Source organism: Alexandromys fortis, unplaced genomic scaffold (assembly GCF_014885135.2).
Source record: "Alexandromys fortis isolate MF-2015 unplaced genomic scaffold, M_Fortis_MF-2015_v1.1 scaffold_59, whole genome shotgun sequence".
Taxonomy (NCBI): Eukaryota; Metazoa; Chordata; class Mammalia; order Rodentia; family Cricetidae; genus Alexandromys; species Alexandromys fortis.
In genome coordinates, this window is record NW_026067943.1 from 5,975,683 (window position 1) to 5,983,711 (window position 8,029).

Below are 8,029 nucleotides of genomic sequence, written 5' to 3' on the forward strand. Positions count from 1 at the left end.
AGGCTGATTGGAGGACGCTGGCAGCGCTGGCCGGCGATTGGTGAGCGGTGTCACAAAGGGCGGGGCCTGAGCTCTGCCGGTCCGCGTCGGAGGGCGTCGCGGGCGCGCTCAACCCTAGCGGCCTGCGGGCAGGCGAGCGAGCGAGCGGGAGGACGGGACCACCGGAGGGCGAGCGGGTGAGGGGCGCGGCGGGGCGGGGCGGGGCGCGGCCGGGCGGGCGGCTGAGGGGCCCGCTGCTCCTTCGCGGCCCGGGCGGGCGGGAGAGGTGCGCCCGCCTCGGCTGCAGCCTGGTCGCGCCCTCCGCGCTTCTCTGCTCGGGACTCACGGGACCCGGACAGCCGTCGCCCTGGGTACAAACTGGTCGCACCCGCGGCTCCGGGCGCTGCTGACCCGACTTTGGGTTTGAGTGTGATCCCTGCGGGTCGTGGTCCCTGGCCTCAGGGCAGCACAGCTGCACTAGGGCATCAGTCCCAGGCTAGAGTGTGTGTGATTCCACTCTGTAGCTCGATTTTCACACATCTGTAAATATGTAAGTGTCAGCATTTTAAATGGCTGCCTCGTATTGTGGGTAATATGTTGGGCGAAAAATTTAAAAGCTAACTCGTCGTGTGGCTAAGTTTCTGTGGACGAGAAGGAAGCAAAAGTCCAAGGTACTGAAATTCCTTATTGCGTGCCCCCATTGCTGCTTTTGTAGTTGTGTTTTTAGAAAATTTCAAACCATGAAAGAACTGTTGGAGAGTCATTTTGAATGTTTTTCTCTGAGTTTTTAAGCTAATTTATCAATATTTAGCATCATTTTATTATATCACTTCATATCAGTATGAGTTGTCATTGGCCATTGGTTTTCCAGTGCTCAGTCATGCAGGCCACATGCCACCTTGGGGGGCTTGCAGCCCTTCTCAGTGGACCCAGTTTTAGTACCGACTAGGTCGTTAGCCCACTTGAGTTTCCATTTGTCCCTGTAGTATTCTACTCAGATTTAGACAGACTGCATAGCCTCCTTCTGCCCTCTGTTACATTGATTTCCGTTCCGAGAAGTCTAACTTTTCCATACACAATTGTTTTCAGCTATGGTTACCGCCCTCGGTCCTTTTCATGTCTAGAAAGTTATCCCACTAACAGGGTCCAAACTTCATTTGGAGGTTCCAGCAGCATTGATGGGGTACTTATTATGGCACTAATTTCCTTCTGCTCGTAGGCCCTTGATCTAGTCGTATTTCAGATTCAGGTCTTCCACATGTGTGACCTTCTGCAAACTCCCCCCCCCCCCCAGTTTGTTTATTACTGCAGGGATCAAGTATAAGAAGCACTGTGAAGGGAATGCCCCTATTCTTCTGCACCTTTAAGTTCTCCTCCTAGATACTGGTCACCTGTGCCTTCTGTCATGTTCACCTCAGCGTTTTTAACATGACTTCTATCTCTAGACTGCCTATTTGTAGGTAGGTTTGCTTGTTGGCCTTGAAGAAGCAAACACTCGTACTTCTGTAGCACACATGCTCTTTGGTCTAATGTGATGAGTACATTAAGAACGTCTGCATGCTATCAATGGGTATTTCACGATTATGCTATTTTTGTTTTGTTTTGTTTTGTGAAAATGCAGATTGAGCCCAGGGTCTAATATGAGCTAGGAAAGTACTCTATCACTAAGTTGCTCATTTACTATAAATGATGTAAGACAATGAAACCCAAACAGCCCCACTGTAGAGTCGCGTGCTCTTGCCACCGTGACCAGCAGCACTAGTAGCACAGTAGTATTTGTATTACTACTGTTACTTATCATTTCGATAAGTTGTATAGCTCCACTCAGAACACTTAGGCTGTCAGCAACAACTTTTCTTCCTGTGATGCCATTTTAAAGGAACATTCGCTATCTGCACGATTCAAGTTTCCTAATAATATTTTATATTAGAACTATGAAAACATCCACTACAGCAGAAATACTTGAGTGTACATGTTTGTCACGATTTATATAAATTCTGTGGAGTGAATTGGAATGAGATTCCCAGAAGAAACCAGTATTCCTCCGAACAGTTTTGGAGCATAACCACTATTTCTTCATTTTTATGACATGATAATACCCTTACATATATCATTTATTTTGTCTGATATAAAGACCAGTGGAGGTGAATTGTTTTTAGTTGAATTTCATTGAACAACCTTTAATGGGCGCTAATGTGTGCAGGATACTGTACTGAGTGATAGAGAGGTCATTCTTCCTTAAATGCTTGTAGTTTACCAGCACAAGAATGAGAGGCATGGAAGAGTACAGTTTTGATGGGTGTCATTTATGACATAGGTACAAAAGATGGTAAGTATAAGAGATTTCATGGGATAGTTGATACTTGGAATGAGGCTTTTGGGGAGAGGTACAGTGCTGGTTATTATTAGCTCAGGGCTTTGAGTGGTAGGCAGGTGCTCTCCTTGGGGTCGCTCCAGTCCTTGGAATTGTAGGCAGGCACTCTCCTTGAGGTCTCTCCAGTCCTTAGAGCTGAGTTTTGAGAGATGCTTAGGTGCTTCTTAGGAAGCCATGTGTGGAGTTGACACTGAGTAGGACAGAGCAGGAACAATAATATAGGGGCTACAACTCAAAGGTAGATATACTACAACTCAAAAGAACCGTGTGTGTGTGTGTGTGTGTGTGTGTGTGTGTGTGTGTGTGTAAGTGAAAATGGGCTGGGAGATGAAAGTGTAAGTTGAAGGTCTTTCTAAGGAGTTTGAAAGTTCCTGCACAGACAACGGAGGCCTTGCTGGGCCTTGAGCTAGAGATAATAGAAATAGTCTGCATCTTCGAAAGACAACTGTGCTCACATGTTATTACGGAACTTCCAGTTGAAGTCAAACCCGGAACACTGACTGTGCAAAACGATGTGATGACACGGAGGTTAGGGACCTTTCCATGGTGCTGGAAATGCAGAATGATTTAGCTACTTTTGCATATTGTTTGGCAGTTTCTTGAAAAGAAAACCAAATACAATGGGGCTGGGGGTGTAGCTGAAACGTTGAAAGTAAAATGCTAACTGTAGAAGCCTGAGGGTCTTAGTTTGGATTCCGAGTACCTGGGTGAAAAGCTGGGCACAGCAATGTGTACCTATGATCCCAGACCTGGGGTGTGGAGACAGTGAGGAGCCCCCGGACTTGCCAGTCACCCAGTCAAGCTGAATTGATGAACATCAGGATCAATGATGCCTTAAAAACATAAAGTAGGAGATGATAAGAAAGATATGTGATGTTGACTGCTGGCCTCCACATGCCCACAATGTTCACACATGCACACAGTGTACACACATATACACACATGCACACAGTGTACACACATATATACACATGCACACAATGTATGCACATACACAGTGTATACACAAGCACATATACACATGCACACAATGTACACACATGCATATATACAATATACACACATGCACACAGTGTACACATATACATATATATACAATATACACACAAAAGTGGAAAATATTCTTATAATAAAATCTAGCCTAAATAAGTTTAAAATATGTATGTACAAAATCTATAGCAAGTTTGTTCAAAATTGCCAAGAATAGAGTATGTAAGATATTTCTCAGTAGGAAAATGGATAAATTAAACTCATCCAGACAATAGAATATAGCTTAGCACTTAAAGGAAACAATCCATTGCGCAAAAGAGTCTTAAATGTGTGTTCCTTACGGAGACTGCTCTGAGAAGTCTGTGTATTGTGTGATTCCAAGTGCATGGCATTCTGGAAAGGGCAAAGCTATGGAAACATTAAAAAGACCAAAAATTTCCAAGAATTCAAGGCATGGGAAGGGATCCATAGCCCAAAACAGAACTTTTAGAATGCTTAAACTCCCCTGATGCTGTCCTAGTAAATACATGATTCATACATCTGTCCACACCTGTAAGACAGATGTGCATCACCAAGAGCAAACTCTAATGTAAACTGATGTGTCAGTGCCTCAGCTCTTAGTAATGTACTGTGTTAGTGCAGAATATAGGCCAGCTGAAGGTGGGGAGAGAACACATGCGTGTGGGGATTCATCAGAGTTTCTGCTCAGTTTTGTGGTGGATCTGAAACTGCTAAAAGTAAATCTCCTTTCATAAGGGAGAAAATTCATGTCTTTAGGCAATACAACAGAAAAACCAAGAAAACCAAAATACCACCCAAAAAGAAAAAACAAAAACAAAAAATACCCCACAACTCTAACCAAATAAAAGCACACATACAAAAAACTGGCATCCATTATATGTTGGTCAACTACTTCTGAACACGAGGACTGCCCTGGAATGGCAGGGCACTCTGCTAACAGTTCAGTCATTAACCTTTGCTCTGTGTGCACAGGGACCAGCCTTCTACAGGGCAGAGAGACTGAGAATGAGATGCAGACTCAGCAAGAAAAAATACGAAGACTTCTTTTTCTGAGGGATAAAAGTGTCTCTTCTTTGTTATTTTTTCTATTTTTGTTCTACTCCAGTCTCTATTTGTTCCGTTCTTCTACCCTTTTGTTTCCCTTCCGCTTTCCCGATGTCCTCCTTCTACGTCTTCCTTCCGCTTTCCCGATGTCCTCCTTCTACGTCTTCCTTCTGGTTTCCCGATGTCCTCCTTCTCCATCTTCCTTCTGGTTTCCCGATGTCCTCCTTCTCCATCTTCCTTCTGGTTTCCCAATGTCCTCCTTCTATACCTTCCCTTCTGCTTTCCTGATGTCCTCCTTTGATGGGCGTAGTTGACCGTTAAGCTAGAATTAACCAGACAAGCTCAATACAACAGATCTAGTTTAATAATTGGAAAACAGGGAAAACTCACACAACCGGGGTCCAGCGAATACCTCTTGCAGCAGAGAGGCAAAAAAGGGGAGGGCACCTGGATTCCCAGGTCCTTCTTCCCTGGCCCCAGGCGGCCACACCCTAGCCAAATGTGATTGGCTGACCTTCCCCATCATCTCCCCCTTTTATCTAAACAAGATCGAACCAAACCCAGTACAACTATATACAATAGGAACAGATATCAAATATAAAATTACAAGCAACAAACAATATTAAACAAGAAACATATAACAAAAGTTTTACTAGGCATTTTATTTTAAGGAGTCTAAATAATGTATTGAAATTAAGTTTAGCTAAATCATGAGGAGGGTAACTACAATTATCTAATCTTTAACTCCATCAAAGATCTGAGGAGGGAAGTAATATTACTTGAGCAACCAGGAAGGACAAAGGAGAAACTTTCCTTCTATGTCTTCCCTTCTGCTTTCCCGATGTCTTCCTTCTACATCTTCCCTTCTCACTACTTCCTGATAACTTCTTTCTACACACATTTTCTTGTGTTTTCCTTCTAAATTCTTTACTTTTCTTTACAGCTTATATACCCCAGCGGATCTTCTAAGCAATATAAAAATTACAATGTGGTTACATTCTGTTTTTTAAAGTAAATGATCACAGTAACTATAAGTAAAAAAGCATGCATTTCATATCCCTTACATGATTAAACATTTTACATATTACAGGTGAAAAACACGACTTCTCATAAATGGGGAGCCTTTCAGTCATAACCGTTCCCATAGACAGTGGTTTTTATAATTGCCAGAAAAACAGGTTACTAGTTTCACTTTTCATATTTTAGAGTTCAGTCCAATTATTTTAACTAGCCATCCAATTCTTCGTTTTCCAGTTACATGAAGTCAATTGTTTACAGCTTTGTTTCAGCTGTGATGCACACTGAAACCCATGAACACATTTCCCGTATCAAAAAGAACTTGAGCTAACTCCTGGGACTCAATTGTTTTGCTAATCATTAACCTAAACCATAGTCTATATAGCTCCTGAAGAGAAACTAGCTGTGTGACATTTTCTTGTTCTTATTTTTTTTTTTAATCTTCTGCAGCCCCTGCTTTTATCAGGGGCAGGAGTAACACTCTAAACAGTACAGTTTAAGAGGAAATCATCTTCATAATAATCCACAGGTGAAAATGCCCAGTAGAGTAGGATATTTCCATGATATAATCATACTTCATTAAAGCACACAGGATGCCCCCAACCCCATTCAAACCATGCCGGATACCAGAGAAAAATGGCAGTGGCACACATGTAAAGGCACAGCGGTAACGAGACATCCTGGAGCTGAAGCCCTTGGGGTCTTGCCTATCTGAGACTTACCCATCAGTGCCTTACATTTTGGTGGGCCAGACTCCTGAAGTGTATTGACAACTGCTGCTCCTCTGACACGGCCACCAGATTCCCATTGCTGTAGGAGGAAGCTTCTCTGATGATGACTGAACAACACACTAATCTATGAGTATAGCAGAATACTATTAGGAGTCAGTTTACCACTACATTTCCCCCCCTTTTTTAGGCCAACATTATTTGGTTTTACCCTAGGTTCTTGAGTTAAGTAGTCTCAGGTTCTTGGTCACCCAAGCAGTATTGGGTTTGGGTTCTATCTTGTGGCCTTAAATCAGTTGTTGGTTGGTTACTCCCCCTAAGCTTTGTTCTACCATTGCCCTTACCTATCCTGCAGGCAGTATATCATTCTAGATAAAGGGTTTGTGGCTGGCTTGGTGCTTACATTTCTCTTTTGATAGCATGGTAAGTGCCTTCCTTTATCAAAGAATGCTAGAAGGCTGTATGCAGGTACCAGCGCTATATCTCCATGTAAGTTGTGTAGGTGTTGTCTTCAGCAGTGGGGCCTTGCTGACAGTTTGTGCAGAGCAATCCATAGTCTTGGCAACAGCCTGTGTTTGGGGGTTCCTGTAGGACTCCTTTGGCCAACAACTCAATTAGATGTAACCCAATCCCAGTAATGGAGACCTCATTAGGTGACGAGAGATGGCCAGTCGGGACTCATTTCCCCCATTACTTGGTGATTTTATATATCTCACCTTCATATATGTATATATTTTAGGAAGTTTATACTATGTTAGGTTTCTATATTATGCATCAAATGGTTCTTAATTTTAGTTCTCTCAGTATTCTCCCACAACCCCTCTCCCCATCCTTTAGATGCAGAGGGCCTATAATTGCATAAAAGAATATTGTTCAGAATCATTTGGGAATACACATCACAACCATGTACTCACTAGGATAGCTTTAGTAAAAAGACAATAAAAAGTACTGACAAAGATGTGAAGAAATCTGCATCCTCATTTATTGTTAGTTTATTATAAAATAGTTCAAACTACTTGGAAAAGTTTAGTATTTTCATAAATTGCTCAATATAGTTGCCATTTGGCCTAGCACACCTATTTCTAGATATCTGTCTCCAAGAAAAGGAAACGTGTCCAAAAGATAGCTGATTGTTCATTATAGCAGTATGTGTAGCAGGTTCCAATTTGGAGCCTACCTAAGCAGGTAAATCAATGACTGGAGAGATGATGTGCACCAGGTCCACACAGGGGACTAGTATTCATCCTCCATATGGATGATGTGTTAATGCATGGATGAACTTTGAAAACTTTTTGCAGAGCAAAAAAAGCCAGTCCCAAAATACTGTATATTATGTATGGGAAGCAGAATGGGGTATAGGTGGAGTTTCTCTGTCTTCTGCAGCCACTCCCAAATAACCACACAGAGACTTATTAATCATAAATGCTTGGCTGATAGCTTAGATTTGTCTCTAAAGAATTTAAATTTAACCATTTCTACTAAACTGTGCTGACCCAAGGCTCATTTACCTCATCTATGAACTTCCCATGTTACCTTTTCTGCGTCTGGCTGGTGACTTTTCAGATTCTACCTTTCTCCTCTCTGCCCTGAAAATCCTGCCTAGCTATTGGTCAATCAGCTTTCCACTAACAATGAGAGTAACACATTTTCATAGTGTACAGAGGATTATTCCACAGTATTGCCTCCTTTTTGTCTAAATATAAATGAAGTTTTTAACTTTAACATAGTAGAATTATATACAACAAAAACAGTTATCAAGAATGGTGGCGCACGCCTTTAATCCCAGCACTCGGGAGGCAGAGGCAGGCAGATCTCTGTGAGTTCGAGACCAGCCTGGTCTACAAGAGCTAGTTCCAGGACAGGCTCCAAAGCCACA

The 8,029-nt window shown here is 42.5% G+C and overlaps 1 protein-coding gene across 9 annotated transcripts in view; it reads left to right on the forward strand.

The window, feature by feature from the left end:
- Nucleotides 1-66: 66 nt before the first annotated feature.
- Nucleotides 67-8,029, forward strand: part of Zfand4 (zinc finger AN1-type containing 4) — a 74,635-nt gene continuing 66,672 nt past the window's right edge. For 6 of the 9 annotated variants that reach the window (XM_050148520.1, XM_050148523.1, XM_050148526.1 and 3 more), the window contains exon 1: nt 183-650. The gene's annotated coding sequence lies outside the window, so the exon portion shown is untranslated. The other 3 variants (XM_050148528.1, XM_050148522.1, XM_050148521.1) reach the window with 3 other exon arrangements.